The following is a 16,143-nucleotide window of genomic DNA, read 5'->3' as shown; positions in this document are numbered from 1 at the left end:
TACAAGATCATGTCATTTACAAGTAGAGTTTTACTTCTCCCTTTCTAATCTATATGTTCTTTTTTTTTGTTTTTCTTTTTTTTGGAGGCGGGGACAGTCCCACTCCATTGCCTGGGCTGAAGTAAAATGGCACAATCTCAGCTCATTGCAACCTCCACCTCCCGAGTTCAAGCGATTTGCCTGTCTCAGCTTCCCAAATAGCTGGGATTACAGGCACCTGCCACCACACCAGGCAAATTTTTGTATTTTTAGTAGAGACGAGGTTTCACCAAGTTGGCCAGGCTGGTCTCGAACTGCTGACCTCAAGTGACCCACCCACCTTGGCCTCCCAAAGAGCTGGGATTACAGGCCTGAGCCACTGCACTGGGCTTATTTCCCTTTCTTGCGTAACTGCCCTGCTCTAGAACCTTCAGTACAAGATTGAATAAAAGTGGTGAAACTGGACATCCTTGTCTAATTCTTGATTGTAGAAGGAAACCGTTGAGTCTTTAGGCATAATGTTAACAGTGGGGTTTTCATAGATTACCATTATAAGGTTGATGAGCTTCCCTTCTATTCCTGCTTTAGGTGGGTTTTCTTTTTAATCATGAAGGAGTGCGGATTTTGTCAAACGCTTTTTTCATTGTCTATTGAAGTAATCATTTGGTTTTCTTTACTTTTTTATTCACATATTACATTAATTTTTATGTGTCAAATCAATCTTGCATTACTGGGGTAAATCCCATTTGTACATGGTATGTAATCCTTTACATATGTTGATGGATTTGATCTGAAAATATTTCCTCAGGATTTCTGTGTCTATAATCACAAGAGATGATGAGCTGTAGTTTTCATTATGTCCGTCAAGATTTGGTATCAGGGTAATATTGGCCTTATAGGATGAGTTGGGAAGTGGTTTCCAACATGGGTAAATTTTTAAATGTATTTCATGATAGGTAAAGCCTCAGAGTGGGAGAAGGATATCAGTGAGTAAATCTAGGTAAACAAAAAGTGAACACTGTGAAAGTACAAGAGTCATAGAAATATGTCATACATACATTTTTTGCATTTTTTTCTACCAAAGGATATGAGATATCACTGAACTCACTACAATTTTCATATAAGCATGTTTAAAGAAGCAGTTATTTTTAAAGATTGTGGTTTGGTTAATAATCTCCACTCCATAAGCATGCTATTCCAGAGGCATCTGAAATCTGTATACGCCACAAATCCAACATACTCAAAACTTATATTTTTCCCACAAACCTCCTGCTTTCCTGTAGTCCCCATCTTGGTAAAGAGTACCACCTTTCATACTGTCACTCAAAATGATCTGTCAATCATTTTGGATTTTCCCCCAACCCCATGACACCTACAGAGGACCAATTCTAAACAATATGACTTCTTTATATTGTTCTTTTTTTTTTTTTTTTTTTTTTTTTTTTTTTTTTTTGAGACAGAGTCTCCCTCTGTCGCCCAGGGTGAAGTGCAGTGGTGTGATCTCAGCTCACTGCAACCTCCACCTCCTGGGTTCAAGTGATTCTCCTGCCTCAAGCCTCCCGAGTAGCTGGGACTACAGGCCCACACCACCAAGCCAAGCTAATTTTTGTATTTTTAGTAGAGACGGGATTTCACCATATTGGCAGGCTGGTCTCGAACTCCTGACCTCGTGATCCGCTGCCTCCCAAAGTGCTGGGATTACAAGCGTGGGCCACTGCACCTGGCCAACTTTTTTTTTTTTTTTTGAGACAGAGTCTTGCTCTGTCGCCCAGGCGTGAGCCACCACACCCGGCCCCTAGGTTCTTTTAAACCAGATCTCATGTGAAATCAGAGTGAGAACTCATTCATTACCACAAGGACAGCACCTAGACATTCATGAGGATCCACCTCCATGATCCAAACACCTCCCACTAGGCCCACCTCCAATGCTGGGGGTCACATTTCAACATGAGATTTGGAGGGGACAAAACATCCAAGCCATATCATGCTCCAAAAGTTTGTTTAGAGCTGTGTTGGCTTCTCATGGGAATCCCATTCTGATTCACTCCAAATGAAGTCCACCAATGTTTATCCAACTCATAACGTACGTGCACACACAGGAATCTGCTATAATGTAAGTTTTTATAACACTAATAGGAAATACAATTAATTAATTTGGGAATCTGAATTGCATTTTACAGACTGCTAATGATCCTAAAAGAGATGGAGTTACAAAAAAGAAAGTTGTTGCTTATAGCACAGCTTTTTTTTTTTTTTTGAGATGGAGTCTGGCTCTGTCGCTAGGCTGGAGTGCAGTGGCACAATCTCGGCTCACTGCAACCTCCACATCCCAGGTTCAAGTGGTTCTCCTGCCTCAGCCTCCTGAGTAGCTGGGACTACAGGCACATATCACCACACCCAGCTAATTTTTGTATTTTTAGTAGAGACAGGGTTTCTCCACATTGGCCAGGACAGTCTTGATCTCTTGACCTCATGATCCGCCTGCATTGGCCTCCCAAAGTGCTAGGATTACAGGCGTAAGGCACCACGCCTCGCCTGCACAGCTCTTTTGAGTATTGTTACACCATATTTCAAAATGATGGGTAATAAATAGGGTAATACAAGATACCACGCTAATAATACTGCTGGTGATAGTGGTAAAGGGGTCATTGCTCTTAAATAAAAGCTAAATTAAAAAGCTGCATTGCTTATATATGACTTTGTATGGAGCTCTCTAACCTTAACTCCCTTTCTTTCACTCATTTAAGCAACTGCTTTTATAATTTTGGATAACATGAATTCTTAAAAACATATTTATGCTATATCAAATAAGAGTGTACTAACTATAGAGTTGCCAGTGTGTGTATCCCCAAAGCCAACAGTACTCCTACTTACATAGGTGTAGCTCTAGCAACAGAAGTCAGGTGTCAGGACTGTAAAATGAACATGACAGAAATAAAGACATGAGTGACTATGACTGCCCAAGGAATTAGGAGTGTTTCTTTCACCACAGTGTTCTTCCATAGTGAGACCCTGAAAATAATAGGCTGGGGGAGGGTAGAAGATAACAGATTTGGAAGTCCTTCACCTACAATGAGAATGGATAATGCATATATGCCAGAAGAAAAAGAACAACCCCAAACAGCATTAATTGTGCTGGAACTTCCACTGTAAGTCTGGGTCCAGTCAATGGGGTAATTTCCAATATCCCAAAAGAACAAAGGTTGATAACCAAAAGTGAAAATGTTTCCCTCTAGAAGATAGTTATGCTTCTCCTCAGGAGTAGAAATCACTGTAGCAGAGGACAAAATGAGGCCATGAAATCTGGTTAAGCCAGACTGGATGCCTAGAGGATAGCTGAGGAGCAAATGGAAGCTGCAGCAGGACAAAGACCCAGCCAGTACTAAAAGCTGGGTCCATGAATGGCTTCTTGAAATAGTGTGTGATCATGCTTAGCTGAGCATACGGTAGGACTCATGATGTTGGAAAATGAGGGGGCAATGAAGACTTAAAGATGGGATGGAAAAACAGCTAAAAAAACAAAACAGAAGGGGAAGAGGAAACAAAGAAAACAGAAAAAAGCTGACCACAGTGGCTCATGCCTATAATCCCAGCAATTCAGGAGGCCAAGGTAGGAGAATCACTTGAGGTAAAAGTCGAGACCAGCCTGGGCAACATAGTGAGACCCTTGTCTCTACAAAATTAAAAAAAAAAAATTAGCTGGGCATGATGGCACACACACCTGTAGTCCCAGCCATTCAGGAGGCTAAGGTAGGAGGATCACCGGAGCCCTGGAGTTCCAAGCTGCAGCAAGCTATGATTATGCCACTGCACTCCAACCTGGGCAACACAGCCAGACCCTGTCTCAAAAAAAAAAAAAAAAAATGTGGGCAGGTAGAGAAAAAAGTACCTCCAGAATTTTTACAATTAAAATATATACCTAGCTATTAAAAGTAATGACACCAAAAAGATTTCTAAATCAATTCCTAGTTCGTTCCAAGATGGCTGAACAGAACAGCTCCGGTCTGCAGCTCCCAGCGTGATTGATGCAGAAGACGGGTGATTTCTGCATTTTCAACTGAGGTACCTGGTTCATCTCATTGGGACTGGTTGGACAGTGGGTGCAGCCCATGGAGGGCGAGCCAAAGCAGGGTGTGGCGTCCCCTCACCTGGGAAGCGCAATAGGTCGGGGGATTTCCCTTTCCTAGCCGAGGGAAGCCCTGACAGACGGTACCTGGAAAAACGCAACACTCCGGCTCAAATACTGCGCTTTTCTCACAGTCTTAGCAACCAGCAGACCAGGAGATTACATCCTGTGCCTGGCTCAGCGGGTCCCATGCCCATGGAGCCTTGCTCACTGCTAGCACAGCAGTCTGAGATTGACCTGCGAGGCAGCAGCCCAGCAGGGAGAGGGGTGTCCACCATTGCTGAGGCTTGAGTAGGTAAACAAAGCGGCTCGGAAGCTGGAACTTCCGCAGCATTACAAGGACGCTACTTCCGCAGCGTTACAAGGAAGCCCTACTTCCGCAGCGTTACAAGGAAGCGGCTCGGAAGCTGGAACACTGCAGCGTTACAAGGCTTGCTGCCTCTATAGACTCCACCTCTGGGGGTAAGGCATAGCTGACCAAAAGGCAGCAGAAACTTCTGCAGACTTAAACGTTCCTGTCTGACAGCTCGGAAGAGAGCAGTGGTTCTCCCAGCACAGTGTTTAAGCTCTGAGAACGGACAGCCTGCCTCCTCAAGAGGCTCCCTGACCCCCGTGTAGCCTAACTGGGAGACACCTCCCAGTAGGGGCCGACTGACACCTCATACAGGCAGGTGCCCCTCTGGGACAAAGCTTCCAGAGGAAGGATCAGACAGCAATATTTGCTGTTCTGCAACCTCCACTGGTGATACCCAGGCAAACACGGTCTGCAGTGGAAATCCAGCAAACTCCAACAGACCTGCAGCTGAGGGAACTGACTGTTAGAAGGAAAACTAACAAACAGAAAGGAATAACATCAACATCAACAAAAAGGACATCCACATCAAAACCCCCTCTGTAGGTCACCAACATCAAAGACCAAAGGTAGGTAAAACCACAATGAACAAATCCTCCAACAAATATGGGACTATGTGAAAAGACCAAATCTACATTTGATTGGTGTACCTGAAAGTGATGGGGAGAATGAAACAAGTTGGAAAACACTCTGCAGGATATTATCCAGGAGAACTTCCCCAACCTAGCAAGGCAGGCCAACATTCAAATTCAGGAAATGCAGAGACCACCACAAAGATACTCCTCGAGAAGAGCAACCCCAAGACACATAATTGTCAGATTCACCAAGGTTGAAATGAAGGAAAAAATATTAAGGGCAGCCAGAGAGAAAGGTCAGGTTACCCACAAAGGGAAGCCCATCAGACTAACAGCGGATCTCTCAGCAGAAACTCTACAAGCCAGAATAGAGTGGGGGCCAATATTCAACATTCTTAAAGAAAAGAATTTTCAACCCAGAATTTCACATCCAGCCAAACTAAGCTTCGTAAGTGAAGGAGAAATAAAATCCTTTACAGACAAGCAAATGCTGAGAGATTTTGTCACCACCAGGCCTGCCTTACAAGAGCTCCTGAAGGAAACACTAAACATGGAAAGGAACAACTGGTACCAGCCACTGCAAAAACATGCCAAATGGTAAAGACCATTGATGCTATGAAGAAACTGCAACAATGGGCAAAATCACCAGCTAACATCATAAAGACAGGATCAAATTCACACATAACAATATTAACCTTATATGTAAATGGGCTAAATGCCTCAATTAAAAGACACAGACTGGCAAATTGGATAAAGAGTCAAGACCCATCAGTGTGCTGTATACGGGAGACCCATCTCACGTGCAAAGACACACATAGGCTCAAAATAAAGGGATGAAGGAAGATCTACCAAGCATATGGAAAGCAAGAAAAGGCAGGGGTTGCAGTCCTAGTCTCTGATAAAACAGACTTTAAACCAACAAAGATCAAAAGAGACAAAGAAGGCCATCACATAATAGTAAAGGGATCACTTTAACAAGAAGTGCTAACTATCCTATATATGCACCCAATACAAGAGCACCCAGATTCATTAAGCAAGTCCTTAGAGACCTACAAAGAGACTTAGACTCTTAGACAATAATAATAGGAGACTTTAACACCCCACTGTTAGTGTTAGACAGATCAATAAGACAGAAGGTTAACAAGGGTATCCAGGACTTGAACTCAGCTCTGCACCAAGCAGACCTAATAGACATCTACAGAACTCTCCACCTCAAATCAACAGAATATACATTCTTCTCAGCATCACATCGCACTTATTCCAAAGTTGACCAAATAGTTGGAAATAAAGCACTCCTTAGCAAATGTAAAACAACAGAAATCACAACAAACTGTCTCTCAGACCACAGCGCAATCAAATTAGAACTCAGGATTAAGAAACTCACTCAAAACCGCACAACTACATGGAAACTGAACAACCTGCTCCTGAATGACTACTGGGTAAATAATGAAATGAAGGCAGAAATAAAGATGTTCTTTGAAACCAATGAGAACAAAGACACAATGCACCAGAATCTCTGGGACACATTTAAAGCAGTGTGTACAGAGAAATTTATAGCACTAAATGCCCACAAGAGAAAGCAGGAAAGATCTAAAATTGACACGCTAACATCACAATTAAAAGAACTAGAGAAGCAAGAGCAAACAAATTCAAAAGCTAGCAGAAGGCAAGAAATAACTAAGATCAGAGCAGAACTGAAGGATATAGAGATACAAAAAACCCTTCAAAAAATCAATGAATCCAAGAGCTGGATTTTTGAAAATATCAACAAAATTGATAGACTGCTAGTAAGACTAATAAGAAAAGAGAGAAGAATCAAATAGACACAATAAAAAAAGATAAAGGGGATATCACCAGCAATCCCACAGAAATACAAACTACCATCAGAGAATACTATAAACACCTCTACACAAATAAACTAGAAAATCTAGAAGAAATTGATAAACTCCTGGACACATATACCTTCCCAAGACTAAACCAGGAAGAAGTGGAATCTCTGAAGAAACCAATAACAGGCTCTGAAATTGAGGCAATAATTAATAGCCTACCAACAAAAAAGTCCAGGTCCAGATGGATTCACAGCCAAATTCTACCAGGGGTACAAAGAGGAGCTGGTACCATTCCTTCTGAAACTATTCCAATCAACAGAAAAAGAGGGAATCCTCCCTAACTCATTTTATGAGGCCAGCATCATCCTGATACCAAAGCCTGGCAGAGACACAACAAAAGAGAATTTTAGACCAATATCCCTGATGAACATCTATGCAAAAATCCTCAATAAAATACTGGCACACAGAATCCAGCAGCACATCAAAAAGCTTATCCACTACGATCAAGTCGGCCTCATCCCTGGGATGCAAGGCTGGTTCAATATATGCAAATCAATAAATATAATCCATCACATAAACAGAGCCAACGACAAAAACCACATGATTATCTTAATAGATGTAGAAAAGGCCGTTGACAAAATCCAACAGCCCTTCATGCTAAAAACTCTTAATAAACTAGGTATTGATGAAACGTATCTCAAAATAATAAGAGTTATTTATGACAAACTCACAGCCAATATCACAGTGAATGGGCAAAAACTGGAAGCATTCCCTTTGAAAACCGGCACAAGACAGGGATGCCCTCTCTCACCACTCCTATTTAACATAGTGTTGGAAGTTCTGGCCAGGGTAATCAGGCAGGAGACAGAAATAAAGGATATTCAATTAGGAAAAGAGGAAGTCAAATTGTCCCTGTTTGCAGACGACATGATTATACATTTAGAAAACCCCATCATCTTAACCCAAAATCTCCTTAAGCTGATAAACAACTTAAGCAAAGTCTCAGGGTACAAAATCAATGTGCAAAAATCACAACTATCTGATTTTTTTTTTGAGACAGAGTTTCGCTTTTGTTGCCCAGGCTGGAGTGCAATGGTGTGATCTTGGCTCACCACAACCTCCGCCTCCCAAGTTCAAGCGATTCTCCTGCCTCAGGCTTCCTAGTAGCTGGGATTACAGGCATGTGCCACCACGCCTGGCTAATTTTTTTGTATTTTTAGTAGAGATGGGGTTTCTCCATGTTGGTCAGGCTGGGCTCAAACTCTCAACCTCAGGTGATCCGCCTGCCTCGGCCTCCCAAAGTGCTGGGATTACAGGCGTGAGCCACCGTGCCCAGCCTACAACCATCTTTGACAAACCTGACAAAAACAAGACGTAGGGAAATGATTCCCTATTTAATAAATGGTGCTGGGAAAACTGGCTAGCCATATGTAGAAAGCTGAAACTGGATCCCTTCCTTACATCTTATACAAAAATTAATTCAAGATGGATTAAAGACTTAAATGTTAGACCTGAAGCCATAAAAACCCTAGAAGAAAACCTAGGCAATACCTTTCAGAACATAGGCATGAGCAAGGACTTCATGACTAAAACACCAAAAGCGATGGCAACAAAAGCCAAAATAGACAAATGGGATCAATTAAACTAAAGAGCTTCTGCACAGCAAAAGAAACTACCATCAGAGTGAACAGGCAACCTACAGAATGGGAAAAAAATTTTGCAATCTACCCACATGACAAAGGGCTAATATCCAGAATCTACAAAGAACTTAAACAAATTTTCAAGAAAAAAACAAACAACCACATCAAAAAGTGGGCAAAGGATATGAACAGACACTTCTCAAAAGAAGACATTTATGCAGCCAACAGACACATGAAAAAATACTCATCATCACTGGTCATCAGAAAAATGCAAATCAAAACCACAGTGAGATACCATCTCACACCAGTTAGAATGGCGATCATTATAAAGTCAGGAAACAACAGATGCTGGAGAGGATGTGGAGAAATAGGAACGCTTTTATACTGTTGGTGGGAGTGTAAATTAGTTCAACCATTGTGGAAAACAGTGTGGCGATTCCTCAAGGATCTAGAACTAGAAATACCATTTGACCCAGCGATCCCATTACTGGGTATATACCCAAAGGATTATAAATCATGCCACTATAAAGACACATGCACATGTATGTTTATTGTGGCACTATTCACAATAGCAAAGACTTGGAACCAACCCAAATGTCCATCAGTGATAGACTGGATCAAGAAAATGTGGCACATATACACCATGGAATACTATGCAGCCATAAAAAAGGATGAGTTCATGTCCTTTGCAGGGACATGGATGAAGCTGGAAACCATCATTCTCAGCAAACTGTCACAAGGACAGAAAACCAAACACCGCATGTTCTCACTCACAGATGGGAACTGAACAATGAGAACACTTGGACACAGGGAGGGGAACATCACACACTGGGGCCTGTCGTGGGGAGTGGGACTGGGGGAGGGATAGCATTAGGAGAAATACGCAATGTAAATGACGAGTTAGTCGGTGCAGACAACCAACATGGCACATGTATAGCTATGTACCAAACCTGCACGTTGTGCACATGTACCCTAGAACTTAAAAAAAAAAAAAAAAAATCAATTCCCAAAGCATTTCTCTCATTTCTTCTGAAAAGTTTCTAAAAACACAACTCCAAGGATGAAATGGAAGTTAAAGGTAAACAGGCAATAGCGCTGAATACGTAATTTCAGTAACTCAGAATTTCCTCCATCCTCTGCTCTAAAGAAGCTTAGCTACAGAAGAGCAGTTACCTTTGAAACATTTTCCCCAACATAAAGATATCCAGAATGTGAAGCTGCCATTAAAACTGTGACACAGATCTACATTTACTGATATGTGAAAACATCCCTAAAGTTCTAAATACGAGCTACAGAATCACATCAACCGCCTAATTTGTCTGTAGCCTAAGCTCTAGTCCGGAGTTGATCTGCAAGCGGAATTGGGAAATATTTCAGAGCTAGCATCTCCTCGCGCCATCCAGGTACCTACACACTTGAGGCCACCGAGTCACCTGCGCAGCCGTTGCTCCTCCAAGACCAATCCGGGCTCCCCCGACCCACGGGCCTGAAACTGGAGGACAGCAGTCCGCGTGACAACAGCGACTCGGAGATCAGCACCCGTCGGGAAAGCCGGGTACCCGTTGAAGCTGGCGTCACGCCCAAAGGAACAAACGCCAGAGCGTGTGTCCTGGGCAAAGGCGGCCCGCCGCTCCGGTCCCCGGGCAGCAGCGGCCGGCGTCAGGCCGCAAGGCGAGGGGCGGGGACAGTACTCTACCCGGCAGCCCAGCGCCGAGCGCCCGCGCCACTCCGGCCTTGCGCCATTCCGGCCCCACGACGGCCGGCGGCGGCAGCGCGGCTGGGCTCAGCGGCTCGCAGCCCGGGCGCCCCCCCTGCCGGCCGCTCGCTAGCTCAGCCTCACCCGCAGTCTTGTCCGCCGGCTCGCTCGCCCGCCTACAGGTCGACAGGGCCCAACGACCCCGCGAGCGACTTCACGGAAGGCACTGGCCGACAACACTCCGCTGCCGCCGCGCCCCGCCCCTTTGTGACATCACCTACCAATCGCTGGACGGCGCTTTCGCTGCCCTCCAATCAGCGCGGACGGGGGCGGGCCTGGCCCCGGACGGGGGCGGTTGCCGGGGCGCCAGGGCCCTGGGGCCTTCTTGGCATTCCCTGGAAGTTGTGGGTTACGAGGCCCGGTTGTTGATCTTTTATTACTAGCAACACTGGACCCCTGACTCGTACCCACGCGGGCGTCTGGAGGGCAGCCGCATGGCCTGCTGGGAACGGCGGGGTTGAAGCCGGAGCGCCCTCCGTGAGACCCACCGGGGATCCTCTTCCAGGCGCCTGATTTGCTGGGGATAGGCGATACAGGCAGACGCTGTCCAGTTGGTGTCCTCTCCAGAGTCAGGGGCACTCCTGGTGCGTTTGGGCCGGCCTGTCCTGAACAAATCTGCTTTAGGCTTCACCGTCCCCTAATGTTTCTGGCCTCAATTGCCTCATATGGAAAATGGGGGTATTACCGTGCCTGGTTGAAGACAAGGGCGAAAACAGATAACTTTCTGTAGTCCTCAATTTACTGTAGGCCAGGCAATGGAGTAGGCACCCTGGGCTCAAATCCTAGCGTTGGGTAAACCCAGCCACACCTCCTGCTCCAGTTTCCAAGCTGCTGAGCTGCGGTGTAAACAGTAACTGGCTTCAAGCCAACACTTGCCTTTCAACCTAACATGGGAGCCCACTGCCTCGTTCCATTCCCCCTGCTGATTTTCCAACTCCGTGAACCTCCTTCACTAAGTGGGTTACTCAGCTGGCAAAGAATGTCATCTCACTCCCACTGCGGGTTCACTCATCCTCGACTTGTGGCTCAGAGGAGCCAGTCTTAATATGAAACTAAACATCTAATCTGTGTCTCCTGTCCTCTCATTCTTCTGAGACCCTACCCACCAACTTATCTCCACAGTTCAATGAACTATTGAGCATACACTGGGGGAGTATGGTGAAGCATTGGGCATTGATTCACCAGTCTCGCCGCTGGTTCCTTCTGAAACTCCACATATACTTAATGCTAAATAGATTGGAGACCTTTGAGGACAGAGCTACGATGGTAATCATGTTTGCATTCCTGAGCCTAGAATAGGGCCTGTGATGGAGACTTACTGAGTAAAAACCTTAGCGTTTCTCACCCTTGCCTGCCCACTTCATTCACACTGGAGAATTGACAGCATGGACCGTCGAGTCAGGCAGGTGTGTTTAAAGCCTTGGCTCCCAATACCGGAAGCTCCATTACCTGGCCAAGTCATTCATTCTTTACAACATCATCATCATTATCATCTGCCATTCTTCAAGTGCCAGATAGTTGATAAGGGTCTTTACATATTCTCTCCCCATCACAATCCTGCAAAGTTGGTATTGAAACCCCTCGTCTACAAAGGAGTAAACAAAAGCCAATTAAAGTAGAACAATTTACCTATAATCAAACAGCTCTATGTCGGAAAGCCAGATTTAAATCTAGGACACAATACAAAAATCCAACCTCGTTCCATTATTCCACATTGCTTCCAGATTTTAGCTTTATCTGTAAAATTAGTGTTACTACGTTACCTATCTGATAGACCATGGAGACTGAATAAAATAGCATTAAAAGTTGTTACCATAGGAACTTTTTTTAACGTAAGTTCTCTCTCCCTTTCAAGCCTCTCAAAATAGCAGTTTGCGTATTTTCTAAACCTATTGTCTCCTGAATCTCCTGAAATCAATCCTACTGATTGATGAGTAGATTTAGTTGTTCCTAAAGAAAATCATCATATTTAACAAATGCTGACTCTGACCCACATTGGGTACTACAGCAAGAAACTGTGTGCACAAATAACCTAAGGACAGAAGGAAGATGCATAAAATGAATAGGGGAAAGGAGTAGCCAACTAGCAAGTACCCTCATCTGTCATCGTCACTCTCACAGCAGACTTGGGCAAGTGGTTGACCTGTGGGAGCTGGACAAAATCTTTGACTCTGGGTATGAGTATTTCCCTGTCTGATCTTACAGTGCCAAAGGAAGAAGTCAGTAGCTCCAGGATCGCTGAGACCAACCTGGGCGGCCTACAAGACTGTGCCATGGTGACAGGCTGAATAGTCAGCAGCAAGACGACAGAGCACCAAAAAACACAGACTAGAATGGAGTCAGCCATCCAGGTGGCTAGTGGCTACTGCCTTTGTCGATACAGATAAAGAACATTTTCATTCCTGCGGAGTTCTATGGGGCAGTGCTGCTCTAGAGGCTGACATTTCCATCCTCAGCACTTCCCCCGGCTATTACCTAGGTTCATTCTGCTGCTTCCACAAGGCAAGAATGGAACAGAATGCCTTAGAGCAATGGTCAGCAAACTGTTTATGTAAAGGGGCAAGGCAAGGCGCGGTGGCTAACGCCTGTTATCCCAGCAATTTGGGAGGCCGAGGCAGGTGGAGGTCAGGAGTTCGAGACCAACCTGGCCAATATGATGAAACCCCACCTCTACTAAAAATACAAAAATTAGCCGGGTGTGGTGGCAGGTGCCTGTAATCCCAGCTACTCGGGAGGCTGAGGCAGGAGCATCGCTTCAACCCAGGAAACAGAGGTTGCAGTGAGCCAAGATCACATGACTGAACTCCAGCCTGGGTGACAGAGCAAGACTCCGTCTCAAAAAAATAAATAAAATAAAAGGAGCAGATAGAAAACATCTGAGGCTCTGACAGCCATCCGGTCTTGTCATAATTACTCAACTCTTACATTGGAGGTAGGGTGAAAGCAACAATAGAAAGTAAGTAAATCAGTGAATGTGGTTGTGTTCCAATAAAACTTTATTAACAAAATTCAACAGTGGGGGGGGGGTGGCATAGTTTGCCAAACTAAAATCAAATAAAAATTTATTAAAGATTTAAATGTGACCAAGCGTGGTGGCTCACGACTGTAATCCCAGCACTTTGGGAAGCAGAGGCGGGTGGATCACAAGGTCAGGAGGTCGAGACCATCCTGGCCAACATGGTAAAACCCTTTCTCTACTAAAAGTACAAAAATTAGCTGGGCGTGGTAGCGCGTGCCAATAGTCCCAGCTACTCAGCAGGCTATGGCAGGAGAATCGCTTGAACCCAGGAGGCGAAGGCTGCAGTGAGTCGAGATCGCACCACTGCACTCCAGCCTGGGCAACAGAGTGAGACTCTGTCTCCAAAAAAAAAAATCAAAAAACAACATTTAAGTGTAAGACCTGAAATGAGAAAACTTTTCTTTTAGGTTTTTGTCTAGAAGTTTCTAGGTATGGATCTTGACAATAATTTACTGAATATGTCACAAAAGTGGAGACATGAAAAGCAAAACTAAACATGGGACAATGTCAAATTGAAAACCTTCACAGCAAAGAAACCAATGAACAAATTGAAAAGCTTTTTAACAAATATCCAAAATACCTAAAGAACTTATATTAATAAATAGGAAAAAAAACTGAAACAAAACAGAAAAGCATCAAAAAGCTTAAAAATAAGCAGATTTGCCCGGGCACGGTGCCTCATGCCTGTAATCCCAGCACTTTAGGAGGCCGAGGCGGACGGATAACCTGAGGTCGGGAGTTTGAGACCAGCCTGACCAACATGGAGAAACCCTATTTCTACTAAAAATACAAAATTAGCCGGGCATGGTGGCGCATACCTGTAATCCCAGCTACTAGGGAGGCTGAGGCAGAAGAATCTATTGAGCCCGGGAGGTGGAGGTTGTGGTGAGCCAAGATCATGCCACCACCCTGGGCAACAAGAGCTAAACTCCGTCTCAAAAAAAAAAAATGTGTTCAGCAAGGTTGAAGCATCAAAGGTTAATAGCCAGAATCATTTATCAATTGTATTTCTATACATCTGCAAGACACAATCTGAAAATGAAATTAGAAAAACAACTTAATTGGGCAACAAGAGCAAAACTTCATCTCAAAAAAAAAAGAAAAAAAATAGCAATCTACAATGTCACTTCCCGTCCAAGCTTGACTTCTACCTTTACTTTCTGATATGGTTTTGCCATGTCCCCCCACCCACATCTCATCATGAATTGTAATCCCCATAATCCTCATGTGTCGAGAGAGGGGCCTGGGGGGAGGTGAGTTGATCATGGGGGCAGTTTTCCTCATGCTGTTCTTGTGATATTCAGTAAGTCCTCATGAGATCTTATAGGGTTTTGTTTTGTTTTGTTTTGTTTTTTGGGATGGAGTCTTGCTCTGTCACCCAGACTGGAGTACCATGGTGTGATCTTGGCTCACTGCAGCCTCTGCCTCCTAGGTTCCAGTGATTCTCCTGCCTCAGCCTCCTGAGTAGCTGGGATTACGGGCATGTGCCACCACACCCAGCTAATTTTTGTATTTTTAGTAGAGACCGGATTTCACTACGTTAGCTAGGCTGGTCTCGAACTCCTGACCTCAGCTGATCCACCCTCCTTGGCCTCCCAAAGTGCTAGGGTTACACGTGTGAGTCACTGTGCCCAGCTAACATCTGATGGTTTTATACATGTTTGACAGTTGCTCCTTCACATGCTCACACTCTCTGTGCGGCCACCATGTAAGTCGGACCTGGTTCCCCTTCTGCCATGATTGTAAGTTTCCTGAGGCCTCCCCAGCCATGTGAAACTCTGAGTCAATTAAACCTCTTTCCTTTATAAAATACCCAACCTCAGGTATTTCTTTATATCAGTGTGAAAACAGACTAATGTGCTTTCTGATAATCATTCTTCAGGAATTGGGGAATTCAGACTACCTGGGATCAAACTGTGGCCCCACCCTTAGCAGCCATGTGACCTTGGGGAGGTTACTTACCTTCTCCATCTCAACTCCTTCAGTAAAATCTGTAAAATGAGATTATTTCTGAGGGTTAAATGAGCATAGCACAGTGGGGACACTGTCAGGCAGACACTGCTTGCCAGATGTCGAGTATTCATCTTTATTGAACTCATTGTATGGCTCTCGATTTTGTATGACAAAATCATGCTTAGTGCCTTGTTAGTAAAAGAAAGAAAATCTGAAAGTCCCTGCCATGGAAGGAAGAAATAGCGGGGAGAAAAGGGAATTGGTAAGTTTCAGCATTTCAGAGCTTGGAGGGACAAGTTAGGTTTCTATTTTATGGAGAAGGAGGTGGAGGCAGGATGGGTCCCAAGGTGTCATTCAAGACACACAGCCATAACTCTTCATTGGGAGTAGAACTTGGCCCTCAGGGATTGCTGTGGTCAAGTTGCAGACAAAAACGACCACTCATTGGAAGACAGGAGAGGAGTGTTTAGTTACAAAAGCAGTCAACAATTCAGGTGTATCTACATTCAGTCAGAAAATAAAAGTTGTTCAACTTGGTTGCTAATGGGACCCACTCTACTGAGGCTTTGTATAGAACTCATAGAGGAAGATGGCTTCAAGTAACGAACTACCCTGTGCTTTTCTTAGGACTAAAAAGCTCAGGAAGCTGGTGATAAGTGAAAACCTCAGTCCCACTGGCACTGCAGTGGGCCTGCAGGGTCCAGGAGAGCAGCAGCATCATAAGCCACAGGGTGGGGCAGCCCAGGCAGGGGCATTCTGAGCTGTGGGGGAGGGGTGGCAGCCAGGGTGGGGCACTGTGAGCTGTCGGGGAGGGCATTGTGAAGTGTGGGGCGGGGCATTGTGAGCCACAAGCCTGGGCTCCCAACTGGGCCAGTGGGCTTCAGTCTGTAGGTGACTACAGAAGGAGGAGGAGC

At 44.7% G+C, this 16,143-nt stretch overlaps 1 protein-coding gene across 9 annotated transcripts in view; it reads right to left on the bottom strand.

Moving 5' to 3' along the window:
* The window catches only part of ZFAND4 (zinc finger AN1-type containing 4), a 67,768-nt gene extending 57,285 nt beyond the window's left edge, over positions 1-10,483 (bottom strand). The window contains exon 1 of one of the 9 annotated variants that reach the window (XR_008491896.2): positions 9,935-10,439. The gene's annotated coding sequence lies outside the window, so the exon portion shown is untranslated. Of the gene's footprint in view, positions 1-3,700; positions 3,719-9,908 lie in introns of those variants that run through there. The other 8 variants (XM_054435258.2, XM_054435257.2, XM_054435259.2 and 5 more) reach the window with 8 other exon arrangements.
* Positions 10,484-16,143: the final 5,660 nt, after the last annotated feature.

Source organism: Pongo pygmaeus, chromosome 8 (genome assembly GCF_028885625.2).
Source record: "Pongo pygmaeus isolate AG05252 chromosome 8, NHGRI_mPonPyg2-v2.0_pri, whole genome shotgun sequence".
Lineage (NCBI taxonomy): Eukaryota > Metazoa > Chordata > Mammalia > Primates > Hominidae > Pongo > Pongo pygmaeus.
This window is presented reverse-complemented; position numbering and strand designations above follow the sequence as displayed.